Raw genomic sequence first — 20,763 nt, 5'->3', positions numbered from 1 at the left:
CCACATATGAGCGAAATCATACAATAATCGTCTTTCTCTCCTTGACTTATTTCACTTAGCATAATCCCTTCCAGTTCCATCCATGTCGATGTAAATGGTGAGTATTCATCCTTTCTGATGGCTGAGTAATATTCCATTGTATATATGGACCACATCTTCCTTATCCATTCATCTGTTGAAGGGCATCTCAGCTCCTTCCATAGCTTGGCTATTGTGGACATTGCTGCTATGAACATTGGGATGCACGTGCCCCTTCTTTTCACTGCATCTGTATCTTTGGGGTAAATATCCAGTAGTGCAATTGCTGGCTCATAGGGTAGCTCTATTTTTAACTTTTTGAGGAACCTCCGTACTGTTTTACAAAAGAATTTCTAATTTATACTAAACACACCTAAATTATAACTTCATGTATAACAGGAGCCACGTATTCTGTTTATCTGTTAGATTTTCTTTGCTCCAAACATTGTGCCATGGGATCAGGATATGGTCAACGGTAGAGGCTGGTTAGATTCTATTCTGCCAATAGTAGCTGCTTGTCCCTCGGTGACGATATTTGGTCAGACTCTGGAGGGGATGCAAAGGTAAGTTAAGATGAACTCCCTGCCCTGAGGGAGCTTGCAGTCAAGTAGTAGAAATATGACAAGTACCTAGAGACCACAATTGGAGGGACACGATGGTTAAGTGTTGCCCAGTGGAGTTCCTCTCCCGCCGCCGCCCGCAGAAGATGATCTTCTGAGAATGAAACCTGAGAAAAGGCCAACAGATTTGACGTCTATGTACATAGCTGTTATTTAAGAGAGGGCCTGTTGAGTAAAGGATATTTTTATCTGAAAAATCAGAAATCTCTCTTAACACATACTTCAGCAAATGCTAAGCCATTAAATTCTTATTTAGAAGATATTAGGTCCTTGCGAGTTTGTCAAAAATGAATTGTGTCATTTGTGTTTTCTGGAGAGTGCCTTTTCTGTAGGCTAAATATTTTTGTTAAGACATTTCTACCTCTTGGCATTGTGTCCATTTAGAGGCTTTATGACCAAAGAAAGGTTTCTGCAGGGGAGGCAGGGGCCCTATGGAGATAAAATGCCTTGTGTTTCCCTGCAGGAGGTCTAGCTCTCACAGACAAGTTTAATAGCCATTCATGCACAGGGAAGATCTTATCTCGTGTCCTATTGGTTTGGGGTCACTTGTTGGCTCACATTATATTGAAATGTGGGCAGAGAGAGGGAGTAATTTGTTAATGTCATGTAGGATGAACTTGGTTAGAAAGGGAAGTGTACCCGCTTTATAATAACACAAGTGTTTCCTTGCTAATCCCTTGGCAGGTTCATTATCTGTGCAGCCCCAGGCAATGGTTAGCCTATCATGAAAGTGAAATTTAACCCTCAGCATGAAATTAATCCTCAAAGACTTATGTCTGCTCAGTCTAGAAATAATACATACTAAGTGATTGTATAATCCCCGATTCTTTCTTTACGCATAGGTGTTAAATTGTTATCGAGATGTTATAGAGCATGCTAGGAAATTGATTTTTGTTTACTTGAACAAACTGGACAAATCTGTAAGAACCAAGTAACTGATATTCTAGTTGAAGGTTGTAGTTGTAAAGCTGACATGGTGGGGTGGCTCTTTTTAAGCACTAATAGGGTTACCATTAGTTGGTGTTCATACTTGTGTTTGCACTGCATTTTACTTGAGATATATATACATATATACATATATATATATATATATATATGAATAAAGAATTTTTTTAAAAAAAATTTCACTTGGTAAGGAGGCTGTTTCCTTCAGCTTCTTGACATTTGACAAGGAAAAACTGGGAAACGCTGTGAGAATGCCAAATGGGTGTAAATGGTTCCTTGTAGAGCCAGGAAGCCTGTAACAAGAGTTTAAGAGTGAAAGGAAATGGGGCTGTGTCCCTTTTCCTGTTTTCACAGAGCTTTATTCTTAGACTTTTCATGAATCTTTCTTTCCAAGGTGTATGATCAATTAGAGAAAGAGAAGGGAGGAGAGGTTGGGTTGAGAAGGGGTGGAAGGAAGCCAATACTTACTGGGAAATATTGGTACCAAGCATTTTATACAAATTGTCTTATTTAATCCTCACTGCAAGTGGCAAAGGTTGGTATCACTTTTCCAGATAAAGAAACAGAAAAATTTAAACTCCCTGTCCAAGTTCATGCAGTGGGTAACTGGCACAGTCAGGATTTGAATCCAGGTCTGTCTCTACCTACGTGTATCCTTACCTTGCCAAACCCCTTATCAGGTTTGTGTTCCAGATTTTGGTTCTCTCATGCCTGGCCTATTTTAACATCCTTTTTTTTTTTTTTTTTTTACTACTGCTTCCTGTCAGTTGACATTGCCTGTCACTATTCTGTGGGAGGAAATTAAATTGGTCTGGCACAATTTTCCCTTCTTAGAGCCAAGTTCAGTGGACGCCGATGCCCTTTCCTAAATAGATACAAATCAGCTATCGGAAAATTTACTCTCACTTCTGCCTATTGTTCAGGTACTTACTTCCTTTCGACTTTACATGTGCTTTTTCCCCCCTAAACTTCTAGAACAGCCCTCCTAAGCTTTCAAAAACCATATGTTTACTCCATAGGAAAAGGTTTTATCAGCGCTTACTGATGTACACATATCTCCTTTTAAAACTCTCTAACAAGGCTCTTTTCTGTGCTGGTTTAGCTTCCCATCCAGCCATGAAAACACTCTGCTCACTGCCCCAGAACCGTCCTTCCTGGCATCCCAAGCTAACTGCTTCAGATAAGTTTTCTCCGTTTAACCCCATCTAGTCTCCAATCCATCAACTCAATGTGTATATCCTATCTCCTTTAAGCGTTTATTTATTTTCTCTGTGTGTGTGTGTATAAAATTTATTTTAATAGTACTGTATATTTACTTTGAATTCCCTTCTCATTGACTCTGATTTTTAAACTTCCTTGTATGTCATGTTTTCTAGTATCCTTATGCCTGCCTGGTGTAGTTTAGGGTAGAATTTATAGATGGCTTGAAAAAGTAACTTTAATGGACTTATATGGAAGTTTTACGTTTTAGTGACATATTAGTATTTTCCTAATTTCAAGAAAAGTAAAGTTATTCAAATGCTGGTAAACAACGAACATTTGTAACATAAGTAAAAGGAGACTCTGATATAATGTTCTCTGGTGTTTACTAGCACAAGAAAGGGTTGCATCCACTTTGCTGAGATTTATTTAGTTATTGTACGATGCCACAAGACATTCCTTTGAAGTGATGATTTTCACAAGGTCACAAGGGTAGAAACAGCCATTTATAGTGTTTAAAAAAATAATCTTAAAGGGGCATAGAGCTGCGAACAGGCAGTAAAAAATCGTTGCAGAGTAGATTCTTTTGAGTACCCAATAATGCCTTCCTGTTGTCGTTGTTTGTAATCTTGTTTGTTTTTTTTTTTAATTACTTCCAAATTGTCAGCTCACAGAAAAGCATGAAAAGGTGTAATGATCACACTTCAGATTCGTTAATACGGAATATTATAGAAAATTGTTTTAACTCCTGAAAATCCCTCTACAACTATAAAAGTGCAAACGAGATTGTCCCTGCTGTTTTAGCCAGGCCTGTGAGGCTCCAAGCAATAGGATATTTATAAGAAAATTCCAGACATAGCAGTGCTGCCATGATCCATATGACCCAAACTTTCCAGTTTTTGTCTCTTGTCCTGTCTAAGGAAAAACAAAGGACATACCATTTATATTAGAAGATCTCGAATCATTGTTGTGACTCATGATAATGAAGATATGTGTATTTTTTCATAGAGTCATTAGGTTGATGTGGAAGAAAAAAAAACACTTTTCAATTTTCATTACACGCTGGTGATTTTCAAGTCACTATCTCTCCATAAACAGCTCCAACTTCTCCACAAAACTGTCCTGAGGAACTGGCTGTTTCTGTTTTCCAGTGAAAGATTTGACTTTCTTTGAGACGATACTAACAATCCCTTATGTTTGGAAGATTCTATTTAATTGCTAGTTTTATCAAACTAGCAAAGACACAGGCATGGAAATGACTTCAGCATATCTATGTATTGATCTTCCTCAAATTTTGTACTTGGAAAAGATCACACGGATTTCTTCAGCTGCAACTCTCAAATAGCTTGAAGGAAAAGAACATTGTGTATTTAAGAGGGTTTTCAATGTTCCTAATTTGGCTTGGAATTTAATCCAGTAGATTCCATTTTGGATTTCTCAGAAAACATTTTTGTCGGCCTTACAACCACTATGGCTTCATTTTAAGTTGACGCATCTTATAAAAGATTGTTCAAGGAGCACCAAAGACATATTTTCATCTTTAATCAGTTCAAAACTGGCATAGTAAGGTTATCCTGTGATGAAACTTATTTCATTTTAAACCTATATAAACAATTGAAGTAATGAAACTATACAATAAGTAACACCAAGCTTATAAGAGAGGAACTGAATTTAAAATTCAGGATGGTTTCCTAACTCTTGAATCTACTCTGATAATGCTCCATTTAGGGTGAAGCTATAGGGAAAAAAAAAAAAAGTATTTCAGCCTTAGATCTTAGTTTTTAAGCCAGAACTTTCCAATTCAATATAATGTGAGACATACACATAATTGCAATTTGTTGTTAGCCAGATATTAGAAAGTAAAAAGTACATGCTTGCTATATACATCTCTGGGATGCAACAGATAGTGTAATCCTAGGAAAACAATGAAGTTATATTTAATGGAAAAATATTTTACAGTTCTTTAGCTCTTAAATTTAAATCTAAATCAATTAAAATAAAATAAATTCATTTCCTCAGTTGCACTAGGCCCATCTCAACTGCTCAGAAGCCACATGTGACTAGTGGTTTCCATACTGGACAGTGCAAATTTAGGCCTTTGAGGAATTTATTTAAACAGTAGTGCTATTTTAATGATCTCCTTGTAGGTAGTTCCTATTTAGAAGAAACATGATAAAATAAAGATAATCCGCTTTCTATATATGCACTAGAAATCAGTGTAAATAAGATGCTTTCATGCTGGACCAATTTCTAAGCTTATTTCTCTGATTTTAGCTGTGTGTGTGTGTGTGTGTGTATGTGTGTGTGTGTGCTGGAAAGTTTCAGGAGGGGGGCAGTGCTGTGGCTATATGATCAATCTATGACTTTTGAAAACAGATAACCACCTTCCACTTTGAATCCCATTATGAAGTCCTAGTAAGTCTGAGCTTTTGCATATATCCCCCTCATGAAATTGATGATGCAGGAAATTGAGGAGCGGGTGGTATGGGTTTCCTATGTATGGTGAAGGGCAGTGGTAATAGTATTTCTTAAGAATATATTAACTTGGGGTGCCTGGGTGGCTCAGTTTGTTGGATGTCTGCCTTTGGCTCGGGTCATGATCCTGGGGTCCTGGAATTGAGTCTGGCGTCAGGCTTCCTGCTTGGCGGGGAGCCTGCTTCTCCCTCTCCTCCCCGCACATGCTCTCTGTCGCTATCTCTGTCTCTCTCAAATAGATAAATAAAATCTTTAAATATACATATATTAAGTTGGAAAAATAACTATCTTGCAATATTAACCTTATTTCAGTTTATATAAAACATGTGACTTTAAATAGAGTGAAAAAATATATTGTCTTCCATTTTGTCTTCTCCCGGGGGAGGCAGGTGAGTGCTTTCTAGTTCCCCTTTTCCTGAAATAAGAAAAAGAATACAACTGTTACTACCAAAGGCTTAAAATAAAATATTTAGAAAAAATAAACCCTTAAAATGTAACATTTGGCTTCTGTACCTGGATATTCACACAATTTTTATACTACCTTAAGTTAGGCACCTTATCAAAACTGCTTGGCTCCCCATGTATAACGCACTTTTTACATTGAATGAAAGCGGTGAGATGTTTGGTATAATAATAATTCCTAATTCAGTTGTATGCTTACGTAACATCTTTTGCTGGATACTAATGGCAGTAAAAAGAAAGTGAACTATACACAAAAAAAAAAAAAAAATTCCAAGAGAAAATTGATGAGCTCTTTGGATGCAAATATTGTATCATATATCCATGGCATATCCAGGTTGGTACAAAGACATTTCTCCCCCTAAAAAATAACATGGCCAAAACACTAATCTGTGGTTATTAGTACTTTTTTCTCCTATTTTGTTTTTAAAACATTTCCACTTTGGAATCTAAAGAATTGGATTCTAAATGGTATAGTAGGAACATTCACTGTTCACAATACACAATCCTATAAAAAGTAATAATGTGCTCTCTCCGTGATAAGGCAATCCACTAGAGGGGAAAAAAAAATACAATGGAGATGATGGCAATTATCTAGCTAAACAGGAGTGAAAAATGAAGGGGAACTTTTACCAGAAGATATGAAGATGTATGGTTTGATAGACCTATTTCGAGATACCTGCAAACTTCCTCTTTCTCTGCAAGTCACCATCACTCACAGGCTTGGCTGCAGGGGTGGGCTTGAGGTGATGTTTGCAGAATAACTCCATCCCATGGACATGGCTAAGAGAGCCAGTGGTAGACAACTGACTCCTTAGAGAATTTTAACTGGGATATGATTTTGCAGTGAAATGGAAACAGGTAGTTCTCTCAAATTAGGATAATTGGAAGCATTTATAAATGGATTCACAACAAAACTATGGGCAGGGTATAAAGAAATCATAAGGAAGAACTCTCAGGATCCCAAGGCTACCAGCAGCAGGAGGAAAAGCTGTCTCTAAGCTCAAAGGCATGCGTGAAGGGAAAGGTTACCAAAACTTGAAAGACAAAAGTCGTGAAGAGAGGGCTTCTTGAGAGGAGCGGTGAGCTTCTGTTGACAGAGACAAGCCTGAGGAAACCTCACAGGAAGGAACCAGACAAATAAATAGCCCAAATTCATCTTCCTCCCTTCCTCCTGTCACCTGCCAGGGCTTTCTCATTGACCAAATCCAACTGGAAGACAGAGAACATAGGATTCTTTTGATGTAATCAATTTGGATCACTTCTCAGGGCAACGAACAGGATGGAAAAGGGTGGAGAGAGTGCTGGAGGAGCAAACAGAAAATATTTGGCTCACGTTGTGGCAGAAACGAGTTACTGGTGGGCATCAGGTTTGTGTCTTATTACACCATGGCTGGGTAGCTTTATCAAAGTCAGTGCGTGCTGTGGGGGAGCAGGAAGCATGAATAACCAGAAGGAACTGGTCTACAGAGGGGACACAGAGACAGAGACACAGTACAAGGTTGGTCCTTGGATCAGTTAAGGCAAATCTAGTTGCGGTAACAAATAAACCCCTAAATTTCAGTGTTTATCCCAAGAAAGCATGTGTGAGACAGGGATCCAGGCTCCTTCTGCCTTGTAGCTGTGTACCCACTAAAGCTTCAGAGTCCTCTGGTTCCTTCTTGCAGAGGAGACAGGTTTGATGTCAGGTGTAACTAGTGTTGATGTAAGATGTATCTTGCAAAAGTACATTGGGTAAAGCAGGAAAGAGAATGAAGAAGCCCCACTCATAAGAATGTCAGTCTGAAAGTGACCCATTACATCACTTCGATTCCATTCAAAAGAACTAGTCACATGACCTACATCTGGATGTACAGGGCGCTGGGGATGTACTTATATCAGACGGTGTAGGTATCTCCCCAAACCAACTTCACACAATGAAAAAGGGAGCAGAAGGTGTTAGTGGACTGCTTATTGCTTCCACCACAGTCCCTGATGGATTCCCCTGCCCAGTCCCAGTTCCCAGGAGACCTCATTACACTATTTTGTCCCACACAGTCTCTGTAATAACCACTTTCTCCCTGATGTGAGTTACTTTGAGACATGTCAGTCCTAGCAGCCAAAGCCCTTGGTGAAGCCATGTTCATTTAGGATTGGTATTGCAATATAATGAAAAAAGTCATCTGCTTATGCCTTTAAATTTCTAGAATGCTTAAACTTGAGATTTTTAAGAAAATTTTCTTTATCTGATTTGTATCTAAAAGTGTAGTGTCTTCCATTGTATATTTGTTTACCTGTGGTAAATTTTTGTCTTCAGTCCCAAACTTAAGTTAGCTGAAACTGAATCTGACACAAGTAATATTACTAAAAATATATACACACTCAAACCAATCTTCACTGCCTAAAGTTCTCTTGGCATCACATTTAAAGTTGTGAATATACTGACTTCACCATTGAAAATACTCATTTCTCCCCTTCCTTTATTCCAAAAGTTGTCTACATTCAAGGGAATGAGAAAAAACGGGGAATACCTGCCAACTATTCTATAAATTATATCAAGATTTTTTTAATAGACATTTCAAAGTATGGAATTGCAGCTGTCTTATGATTTCTGCCAGAATTTGACCTAACACACATGAGTAAGAATGGGCTTAGCAGTTCCAAAAGTATTTGTACTGGGAAGTAGAATCCTTTGCAGTGGTTCTTTTTCTTTCGTTTGACCTTCCTTTCTTTTCTTTCTCTTTCATTCTTTCTTTCTTTTTTCTTTCCTTTTCTTTTCTCTTCTATATTTCTTTCTCTTCTCTCTCCCAAAAGGATAGTGCAATATCATCAGTGCCAACAGAAAACCACAGTGATTTGGTCAGAATTCTGAAAAATATAGGTTTTTCAAAAGAATATTTTCCTCAAATGTTCAAACTAAACATGCGTTTATGAGAATCTAAATAACAGACACCACATGGTTCATAATGCAAAAGTGGAAAACATACCAAGAAAAAGGAAGCGCATCTTATTTGAAGAAACAAACAGGAACAGAACCCACAAAACAAATAGGGGAACAGAATGAAGAAATCATTATGGCTGGCATCAGCTCTGCTGTGTGCCATCCTCATCATCCTTAGTGTAAGTTATAAATTAGTTCTTGTTCAGGACTCTTTAGTAAGCCCATGGAGTGGAAGGATCCCAGAGGGATAGGAGCACGTGGCAGCAGGGCTACCTTCCCACAAGCAGGAGAGACTGTCCCTGCCTGAGGTCTTCTACCTGGGCATGACCACAGAGCCTAGGGAAGAGGATACGAGAGGAAAATGGAGACTATCTACCCCTTCTCTCCTCTCAGGACAGCCCATTCTCAGGGAAAGTTCAAACTCAGCCAGAGGCCCACTTATCTCAGAACCTCAACTCTGGCACAGAACTGAGAAACAAAACACATGCAGAAAATGGTCTCTGAACAGCCAAAATAGATGTTACAAGAACCAGGCACTGATGCTCACGGACCTGACTCATAATATGGCCCCTGCGGCCCTCTCTGAGAGCCATGACCAAGCTGAGTTATCTCGTCCTTCATTCACTGCTGGGTTTCAAGTGGTGAGTGAAAGGTCACGGGAGGAATGCAGGAGAGAAAAGGGGGAGGGGAAGATGGAAGCAGGGAGAGTGGCTTGGGGCAAACACAATGATGTGCAAGAAAAGATAGCTCATTGCTTAGCAATAAGGGGTAGAACAAAACCATACAGAGAAACAAAGAACCAGAAAAGCACTGTGAGGCCATTAGTGTAGGCAGATCCCAGGGTAACAGCACAGAAGGATAATTCCCCTTTGGAAGGCCCCCACTGACCACAGGCACTGCGAACATGCTATGTTGGGTTTCCTGTGTACTATTCAAGGGGGCAAGCAAGAATATGACAAATCTAGGAAGACTTGCCTGTTATTCATGTTTGAATGCCACATGTTTGTCTCCTATTAGAATGCAAACTTCTTTTTTTTAAGATTTATTTATTTATTTATTTATTTGAGAGAGAGTGTGCGTGTGTGTGCGACAAGGGGTAGGGGGCAGAGGGAGAATACAAGAAAATCCTAAGCAGACTTTATGCTGAGCATGGAGCCTGACACCAGGCTCAATCTCACAACCCTGAGATCATGACCTGAGCCGAAATCAAGAGTCGGACACCCAACTGACTGAGCTACCCAGGCGCCCCTAGAATGCAAACTTCTGTAACAGGGTCAGTGTCTGAGTTAAGCAGTCTTAACATGTGAGTGTCCTGTACAGAGTAGGCACTCAGCAAATGTTAGTTGGCATGAATTCTTTGTAAATTTCAGTGTTCCAGAATACTTGTTTGCACTTCTGTACTCAACAATAAGGTTTTACTTGTGGGGGAGGAGCTAAAACTCCCAGTGTTTGAATCTAATCTTCAGCTATGTCTCCGCCAAGGGAACTTCCACAACTCCTACCTTCCAGAAAGTGGTCGCTTTACTACTTGTAACCTTGTGGTTTTGTTCTCTCAGACCTCTGACTGACTTCTTGGGTGTTTAGAATAATTTGGTAACTATCCAGCTGTGTTTGAGGGATGAGACAAGCTCAGGATCCCCCAGGAGTTTTCTGCACTAAATTCTTTTCCTACATCACTGATTCCCTTTTCCCCACCCCCACCCCACCCACAAAAAATCTTCCTTCAACACTGCCATTGTGTTGAGCTAATCTTCCTATCATGCTCTCAACCAAACTGGTTTTTTGGGGAACAGCTTGGGGAGATGGTGAAAGGGCTGTGAAGCATCCTTAAACTGAATAAGGCTTTTTTTTTTTAATTGTGGTAAGATATGCATAAAACTTACCCTTTAAACCGTTAAAAAAATCTAATCGTCATACTCAGAACTCATGACGATTAATTGACTGCAAATGAGCAGAGTTTCGTTGGAGACAACGAGAACTCACCCTCGCAGAAGTTTGGAGGAGGAGGTTTAACTCTTAGGTGTTCACTCTAGGTTTCTCACTTGGGTCTCATTTTAAGTGAATGTCTTATGTTTAGTTTTTAAGATTTTAGGGAACCTACATTAACCAAGCTATCCAATTAATCTGAATCTTAATTTATAGAGTAGAAAGCTAGGTTTTTTAGAATAATTGTTTTAAAATGCAAATTTACATTTATGTAAAAGCTGCTGGTTGGAATAAGATCATCGTTTTATGAAATTACATGACTGGAATGGTCTTGATGTGCTTTGTTATCCACCAAACTACCCACCTGTAATTTGGCCAAATGTATTAGTTGTCTTTTATTAAATATTTGGTTAATTGGTAAAACAAAGTTTCCCATACAAGTTCTGTGGCCAAGTTAGGCCTGCTCCTGGGTGGAAATAATTCATGCATCTCTTCTGTTGCCAGTGTTCTAAGTCATTTTTAATTATTTTTAGCTTGTTATTTGATGATGATGAAACCACACCCTTCCACTGGGGCTCTCTTGAGCATGGGTTCCTGTCATAATGGAATCTTCATTATTAAAAGCATATAGTTGAGAAAAACAGAGTTAGAGAGAGGGAAGAGAGAAGTGGCAGTTGGGGTGAGAGAGAGAAGTTACAGAGTTAGTTGATACTGGTCTTGACAGTGTTCCCCAGGCAGACAGTAAGCTTGGAAATAAACCCCATAGAATAGATGCTAAAGAAATGTAGAAAGGTCAGGGGGTGTTTTTGGTTTTGGTTTTGGTCTACAGTGTATCAGTCTAGTTGTCTACAATGAGAGGGCTGGCAGGAATCACATGATGTCTTACTCTTCAAATAAGACTGCATCCAAATTCCTCCACAAAGATGTCCATCCTACCTCCCCCATGAGAGATCCCTCTCCACCCACAGTCTATACTCCAGACAATGAGGGATCAAATCAAATTAACACAGTCAATTCATCGCTGAAACCTGGCTGTCCCCACAACAGTTAATTCAGGGCCAATTTTTTTAGAGTTCCAGAGATAAACTTCGAAGTCAGTTGGGTGGCATGCAAGTAACATTATTCCCTCTTTAACAAATGAAAAAAGCTTGGTTTTAGAGAAGTAATTTTACTAGACATTCTCTGACCTAGAGACAAAAATAAGGTGAAAGACTTCAGGGAAACCTATTCCCTCTAGTCTGATGCTTTTCTAGATCCAAGCTGATACTTTTTCTTTTCCCCTTTTTCAAGTGATTTTTACCCTACAAATACAAGGAACTGTGAAACTGAGGAGTATCCTGCGATTAGATCACAGATGTAAAAATGCTCTCAAAGTTGAAAGCAATTTATAAGTAAGCAGTACGATCACCACTTTTTTGGTCATTTTTGGGTCCTGTCCACCTATAAAATGCTTTTGAAAACTCTAGTCCTCATTTGGAATCAATAATAACTGATCCAAATCTTGGTAACCTATGAGGTCAATCTTGGTATAAAAATAAAATCTTCCCTTGAAATTTTCCTCAACTCTGATAAGTATAAGCATATTTTCTTCCTTACTAGCCAAGTTTCTTACCTCCATTCCCCAAATTTCTTTCTAGCATAAGCACTTATGCTTATGAATGCAAAGAAGCCACCCACTCTCTTAATCTTCTCCCTTTGACATTGTTGAAAAACATCCTTCCTTATCAATGCTAAATAAACCATAAAATAGGCACATTTGATCAGTTAAAATAAAATGGAATATGGTATATTAGGTCTTTAGAGACTATATTCTCTGACATTCTCCCTCACCGGGACCCCAGCTTACAGTCTCTAGTGCATAATTAGTTTATGTGAAGTGGCTCAGTTCCCAGGGCCAGTGAGAGGGTTCTGGTAGATTTGACTGCTTTCAATTTCCCTGTTCTGGAAATCTTTTATGGAGGCTGGAAACCAAGAACTTCAGTGCCATCCCGAGCAATGAGCTGAAGTTCAACAGGTGAGAATGATGTCCTGTGGTTCTCTGTCACCAGGCAGTAGGTACTATTGATGAACATTAGGAAAACCTGTTGACCCAAGGAGGTAGGTGGGGAGGATTGGAGAGAGAAAGAATATAGCTGACTTTTTTTGGGGGGTGGGGGTCAAATTTTTTAAAACTATAATTATTTTGGGAATATGTGAAAATGATACTCGTCATGACTATAGTAATTTTAGTACTTGATTGCTAAAGCTGATGTCACCCTCTCTATTCTCATTACCTTGCTTATGGGTTATTTTCCAACCTGTGATCCATCCTTCCCTCCCTGCCCATGTATAATTTGATTTCATGCTAATTAACCACTGTAATGGCCAGCCTACATCAGTGCACTTGGGAAAATATAGGTAGGTGCATCTGGTCATTTGTCGACATTAAATATGAAGTTTAATTAAATATATGCATACATACACATGTATATTCAAAAAGTGGCAGCCCTATATTTTTATATTATCAGCATTATTTTATATTGTGACATGTATTTTACAAAGCAAAATACTGAAAGTCATGCTAGTCAGGCTTGTGTTTAATTGAGACCAGTTTATGCTTGGAGCACTTTAATTATACAGCCATGTCAATTAGCCTGTTTTATTGCTTGTGGTTTAACATTATTAGATTTAGGTTGTAATTTCTAATGATCATTTGTCTCTGACTTGTTAACTAGCATATTGTCATTAAAATAAATTTTAGAATTATATCGTCAGTGTTCTTAGTTATTATCCCATAAGTAACATAAACAACTGGAAGAACGTGTGCCAGATGGTAGAATCAACTGTCTTATCATGGTTCATCTTACAATGTCAAATTTTGCAGATTTGACATACCAGGAATACCATATGTCTTATAATTGTGTAAGATGTACAAGGCTAGATCTATTTCATCACACTAATCAGAGACACACAGGTAAATGTTTATTGTAACAAAACTTGTGCTTGGCAAAACGATGAACCATTTATAGAATATTGAAGTGTATAGTCAAAGTGTGATTTGTGAAATGTACAAAGCATATCAGACTTTAAATCTCCCTGCCTTGTGAAAGGAGACCGCAGTTAGATGTGTCTGGGATCACAGGAAATTACTTAAAGTATAATCAGGCTATCTGGGTTGATCTGATATTTCAGAGAGATAATATTTTTGAGGCTCTGTCCAAAAGCGTGTTCAAAATTACATGGCACTGAAGATTTCCCTTGCTTTTGTGGCCTTGCCAAGATGTGTTACTTTATCTGCAGTAATTATCTAGGCTGACTGAGCACTCCAGGTTACATATTTCTTCAAATTATAAACTGTTTTAAAATAACATAGAGAAATTTATTGGTCTTCTTTACAATATCATAAACACTAAGCCAAAGCATAGCCCGGCCCCCCTACACCTAGTAAAGACATTCAGACTTTAAACAGGCAAAATCTTAATTTTTACCAGGCATAGGTCTTTATTTCTTTTATGAAGAGACTCTCTCAGAGCGATGACTGAGCAACATTCAGGAAAAATATCTTTCTTTTCCCTGAATTTTTAGAATAATTTGATAAGCAGCCAAATATGTAAGGGTACGGCTTTTGAACTTTGGTCGGTGGTCACTGCGCAGACAGAGCCAAACTCATGACCCTTGTGGATTTGTTAGCGTTAGTTTGGGGTGCTAATTGATGCCAGGCCTAAGTCTCAAACCCAGCAAGCAAAAGCAATGCTTAAGTTGCAGGCAAACCTAGTTCCCGGAATCTTTAACATTTGTATTCTGCCTTATTTTTTTTTTAAGATTTTATTTATTTGAGAGAGAGAGAGCATGAGTGGGGGGGGGTAGGGGGGAGGAGGTAGGGCAGAAGAAAAGGGACAAGCAGACTCCCTGCTGAGCAGGGAGCCAGACATCAGGCTGGATCCTAAGCCCCAGGATCATAACCTGAGTTGAAGGCAGACGCTTAACCCACTGAGCCACCCAGGTGCCCCTGTATTCTGCCTTATTTTATGACGAACTACTAACATCTCCCTGCCCTCCACCTGTTTGTTCTGTTCTAGAGAACAAGATCTGTGGCTTATTCATCTCTATGTCCCCAGAACTCTTCACTTTGCCTCTTGTGCAGATGGAAATCTCAGGAAATGTTGAGGCAGAAATCTGTCTAGAACTGTAAACCGCACCCTTCCAACGTGATTAAAAGACTCTTGTGCTCATCATTGCCAAGGCAGTGTTACGTGGATTATTGTTATATTTAATCTAAAGTAAAACAGAATATCCACAGCCAACATTTGTCTGAGAAATGTTCAAAGAAAACCTTTCTCCCCAGCACCTGCTAAAGAAAACTGTTGGAATCATCTCCTAGGTCGCAGCCTCGTCTCTCCACCATCTGACGTGGTCTTCTGCAGGGGTGACAAATGCAGAGACCCCATCCCCCTTGAGTTCAGTGGTTAGTCTTTCGTGGAAAGTGGGTATTTTTTTTCTCTTGGGGCAGCCTCAGTGGAAGGTGACTTTTGAGAGTACAGAAAACAAATATACATGGTGGGAATTGTTCTGAAGATGTGCTTCCTAGGGCCTTTTCCCAAAGTCTGTAAGGTAGGCGTGTACACCCACATTTCAAAGCCTCAGACATGTCTTTGCATGTTCAGTGTGACTTTGGCCATGCTCAACCAACCAGTAAGAAAGCAAACATACTCCATAGGAGAAACATCTTATTTCAGTAAGATAGGCTAATTACAGTGAATTAAAATCTTTACTTAATCTTCCCACAGTTATCCGTTTAATGTGTTCTGTAATTGCAAACCTTTAGTCTGTTAATCTCTTGATTCATTAGTGGGTTTCTTAAGTGTTTATTAAGGAGCATGTGTAACATTCTGGTAATTACTAATAATCTTGGTTCATAGCACATTTGCGAAGATCTTGGCAGGGAGTTTCATTAGATTCCTCACCACTTATTGTCAGTGTACAATTTTTATTAGCTGTTCCCCACCTCTATAAAATATGGAATTTGGGGCTTTACAAAACAAAATGAAATGCTTCCTCTTTCTTATGGCTAACAAACTCAACTATAAGTCTGTGTGTCACTGTCCCTTCAAAGTCAAAGTGTCCTCTAATGTCTGCTCTCCCATTTCACTGCTAAGGAGAAAGGCCAAGAAGGATTAAGCTGCAAACCTCACTAGTTTTCACTGCTTACTCGTGGCTACACTTAAATTGTAACTGGTGGCTCCTGGTCTGTGTCTCTTTTCTCCTCAGGTCCTTACCTCGGACAGAAAGGTGGAATTTGTGTGTAGCCCACAGCATGAGGGTAGCATACAATTCCACTCAGGAAAACGTATCACTCAGGACTATCTTTGGTGGCATCTCCACCCAAAACAAAACAAACCTGTCTACCTCGCCTCTGACAGCGGAAATCCCTTTAACAGCAGACAAATCTGAGAGATAGCATCTCATTTGAAAAGCTATATTAAAGATAAATGGTGTGAATGCTTTTCTGAGCTGGAGTTGAAGAGGGGAAGATAGGAGAGAGCACAAGCCTACTGTTGAACTGGAAAATGACCTGGAGATGATGCCAGAGCTAAACTTCTCCTATCTTGCTGCTCTGCTCGGGATCAATGGCAGTACCAAAGGGATGGTTTGGATGGCTTTCGCCCCCTCCCGAATCTCCATCAGTTCCCTACCCTAAAGCACCGCAAACAATCATATGATCAAACTAAAAAGCAGAGTGTGTGCTATGTGAACATAGCTTCAGGACAGATGTCATCATCTACCCCAATCTGACTCTTTGCAACTCAACTGCCACCCTTCATATAAATATACTATAAATCACATATACACATACATAGATGCATATACGTGTATCTGTACATGTGTGTCCTAAAGCCTCCCCTCCCCAATATAGATGCCATCAGCCATCAGTATTTTTTAAAAATATGATAGATATAAAATTACTTTGCAGATAAAGGCATTGCATAAATTTGCGATTTTGAAATTTTCAAAAAAACCTCATCCTACAGCTTTTAAGGCAAGCAAAGTCATTTTATTTCTTACAGACGTATCTTTTTTATGGCATATCTTAAGAAGTGCTCAGACCAGCTGAATGCCTAACCTGGCATTTCTAACTGTGCCGAGAATCAACAACAGACTAGTCTGAAGTTTGGTATCACCGACTAAGCACACATCTAAGTCAGTGGGAAAGGCTATAGTAATGGTTCTCGATCCGTTCGGAGAAAAATAAATAGTTTAGTGAGTGAGAACATTCTTCAGCTTTTAAAAATATGCTTATACATTTGTTTGTGAACACTGAGCAGCCCTTCTTTGCCCTGGTGGTTACCACAGTAACTCCCTTCATGTTTATGGCACGGTGGATGACAGGGCTGTTCCCTCCACTCGGAGGAGTCTGCACGACCGTGCTGCTTGGCACCCCAGCAGACGGGGTTGCTGGCTCCTGGGCAATGAGGCGTACATAGGGGTTGAGCCACATGCCTTTCTTTGTGGTTCATCCTGACTGCACGTCAGGCACTGAATACTTCTCGAGTGTTACTCCACTGTCCCATTTGCCAGTTTGGCAGCAGGTTTTCATTCTAATAAGAGAAGTTTCTCAGATGGAGATTCCAGATGTGTCTAAGCTGGTTTTATTAGGACAATGGAAAGGTCCAACCTTTTCTTCTAAATACAATCAAGAGTAGTGTGGCTTTGCCTTTGTAATTTTACAAAGAGTTATATTACGTAACTGGAAAATTGTCTCCCCGGGCGTAGAGAGAATTTGTTAGCCCAGAATGCAGCTTGGAATAATGCTGACGTAAAGCTTCAATCCAAGAGAGAAACCTTTTAAGTTGCTGAAATGTAGTAGAGAGGAAGAAGGAAATTGCTGTTTTACATGATTGACCAAAATGCACTGTAATTATATCAACTTGAAACAGACTCCTTAGAACTGATAACTCTGTGATCCCAACAAGTCATGTGTAGTAGAACTAAATACTGCATGTACTTTCTCTGCAAAGTGTAGACATGCCGTATTTGAGATGTGCGGTAGAAGAGACAGCTGTACTTGCCTTAACCTGCTTAATGGGACCTCCCGCTGCCTTAGCCTAGTGAGGAATGGCGGGTGGCTTTACTGAAGAATCAGTATTTACCCTGCCTGCCCATCCTTTTGCACTGCTGTACAACACAGCTTGTGGACTCTCCTCGCGTGATGATGCCACTCTTGTTTGTAATTAACAGCGTCACTCATCAGTCAGTTTCTAAGTGGAATACTCATGGATTCCACTCACTGCTCTTGTCGCCTGTTCTAAAGTCCTGGGTAAAATTTAATCACAGATATTTAGCCCAAAGATAGCCTTCCCATTTTCCCTCTTTCCTCCGGTGTCTCTGCATAGTATTATTTTCTGTCAGCTACAGTCTGCACATAGATAGGAGATTATCTCCAAGAAGAGTAATAATGGTATCTAGTCAGTGCCGGTCAAACTCCTTGGCTGACGCTGGATACTCTGAAACACTATTATTACTTGCATATGGTAATCATCTATTTGCATAGTTCCTTCACCTAACTAGAAGCTTCTAAAGGGCAGGATGATGTCTTATTTCTTTGCAATGCCCCAAATATTGGAATACCTAATACATACTTAGCGTTCAAGAACTCTTATTAACTGAATGAATGGCAGGTTAGAAATAGTATCTGTCAGATTCTACAAAAAGAAAGAAATTACAACTAGCAAGTAAAGTGCCTAGACTTCCAATAGCAAGGTTAGATGACTAGTTAATTGTGAAAGAACTGTAGTTTGTATTCATCTTGGTGTAAGCTGACGGAAGACCCGCCTCAGTGTTACCCAAGCACACGGACATCATAGACAAAGCCGATGTCTGGAACTTCAGCCGTGAAAGAGGGGCTAAGGTCATTTTTCTAGGCATTGGGATGCACTTGCTTTGGTCCCTCTGCTGACTCATTTATAGCCCCTTCTAGGACCAGGGTCACATAACTGGGAGATGGCCATGCAGAGTTCACTGAAGTACTCAGCTGAGGAGCGGGAAGAGGTCAAATGGTCTCTACTGGGCTTTTTGACTTTATCTCATAAATTTCCTCTCCCAACCCACTCAGGTCTCCACCTGAGCAACTGAATGGCCCAGCAGAGTCCTATAACACCTGTCCTAAAGGAAACGTGGGAGGCTGCCATGGTGGGGGATCTCTTTCTTCACTTCTCTTGAAAGGACAGCTTTTCCTCACTAGCCTTTCTCTCATTTCCCCACCTGGAATGCTTTCTCCCGCTTACTCTTTTTGCCTCTGAATCCTATAGGACCAGCTCAAATCCCTTCTCCTTCCTGAGGTCCTTCCTGACGCTCTGCAGAAAGCAGTAATTGCTCCCTCTGATAAACACCTGGGCAATTTGGTGCTGGTGCTACTTGACATCGTGAATATTTTTCTTTATATTGTAAATTATTTTTCTCATTTATTTATTTATTGTGACTCTTGAAGTGAAGATAATACCCTGAGTTTTTTTAAAACCCGTAGATCTTATTTCATATGATAGTTATTTTAAAACATACTTGGTAATTTGGGAAAAAAGCATCTAGAAAGGAATTTGATGGAGGTCAGTGAACTTGAGAATTATTACAGATATTATGAGAAAAATCTACAAGCATGTAATACTTTTATGATATATAAAACTATTTTAAAGTATTTTCTTAAAAGAACAGTTAGAAAATAATGTTGGACTTCCCAACGAAGACCTAAGAAAATGTTTCATGCTTAGCAATGAATATAGGTTACAAATATGCAATTGGAGAGATGGAGATTCTTTTTCACACGAGAATCAACATCATATTTTGGAAATCACTCCCTGTGTTGTTATTTGTAGTATAAACAAATTTTATGTAAAGTTATTTGTTGTGCGGGTGTACATGTAGTTTTCTATTTTGGGTTTAGTGTTAATTCATTTTTATCCAGAGTACCAAGGTATCTCATCTATGTGCAGTAGTCCAGAAATACCAAACACGGTCCATCGACCTGACCATCAAATCGTGTTCTTGGTTCTAGACAGAACTGCTTACTGAGCCTCCTGGGCCGATGGTTACGCATACACCACGTGTACCTCTAGGTCTGGAACAGTTTAAATGAGTTAGCTGTATCGGTCCATGATCTTCTGATGAGTTCAATACAATTCAAATTTTAGAGATCTAGTTCTTATCTAAAAACTAACCTTCTAAAAATGATTATGCTAATAGAGGTTTAAATTCGACAAACAAAACCATTATGAAGATGAACATTTATGATGCTTTAAATTTTGGCAATAGTGGAATATTCCTTGCTGGGCTGAAGAGGATCAAGAGAGTGTCGTGTTGAATGTATCATAAAACATACACACGCACACACACACACACACACACACATGCACGCGTATATATAAAGAGGAGAAAGATTACCCAACAAGCTTACCCCTTTCTTTACATTCCTGTTGCCACCATTGATATTCTGGCATTATATTCACCGGGATTATAGTACTGCCTTCATGGTTGCTCCGCCCTCCATACTCCCATTCCAATCCACCCAGTCAGGCAGTAAATATTTTTGTTGGTATTTCTATGTGTCCTGCTGGAAGAACTGTGCTGGCATACTCAACCTCCTCATCTCAGAATGACTACCCTCCTGCACGATTAGGTTCAGCAACTCTCTACTTTACAAAATCAAATATAATCCAGCCTCACTTTCCAGTTTTATAGTATACTCATTCCTTTCATATGCCCAACTGCATCAGGCAAAGCAAAGTAGTCACTCTTTTCTGTGATATGTGTGTCAGTTTTCAACGTAATTCCCTGAGGCCTAGAACCATAAAATACACCATTCTTAGAGGTAGAAGTGTTCGTGTTATAAATCCAACAATCTGAGAAAAGCGTCTTAAAGTAAACAATAGAAGAGGTGTTTTTGAAAATTCGTTTAAAAATTTTTGGTGAAATTGTGGATGGAAGAACAGAAGGGTCTTAACTCAGAATTGGGACAAAGAAGTTAAACACAAGTAGTGAGCAGACTAAAGAAACCCAAAAATGGAGAACAACTGGGATGTAGGGAAATGAGAGTCCTTGTCATAAATCTCATTAGAAACAAACCCCAGATAAAATACAAAATAAATAACTTAAGACCCTCACCTTGGGGAACTCCCAAATTTTGAAGGTTAGAGTCCGGAGATGCATGATCGTAACCAAAAAGAAGAAAAA

General features: G+C 39.3%; 1 protein-coding gene across 2 annotated transcripts in view; it reads left to right on the top strand.

Annotated features, from left to right (window-relative positions):
* SLC25A21 (solute carrier family 25 member 21) overlaps positions 1-20,763 on the top strand; it is a 471,897-nt gene that overhangs the window by 327,943 nt on the left and 123,191 nt on the right. The window lies entirely within an intron of this gene.

This window comes from Ursus maritimus, unplaced genomic scaffold, assembly GCF_017311325.1.
Source record: "Ursus maritimus isolate PB19 unplaced genomic scaffold, ASM1731132v1 scaffold_36, whole genome shotgun sequence".
Lineage (NCBI taxonomy): Eukaryota > Metazoa > Chordata > Mammalia > Carnivora > Ursidae > Ursus > Ursus maritimus.
The sequence above is the reverse complement of the archived record's forward strand: the minus strand, read 5'-3'. Positions and strand labels throughout refer to the sequence as shown.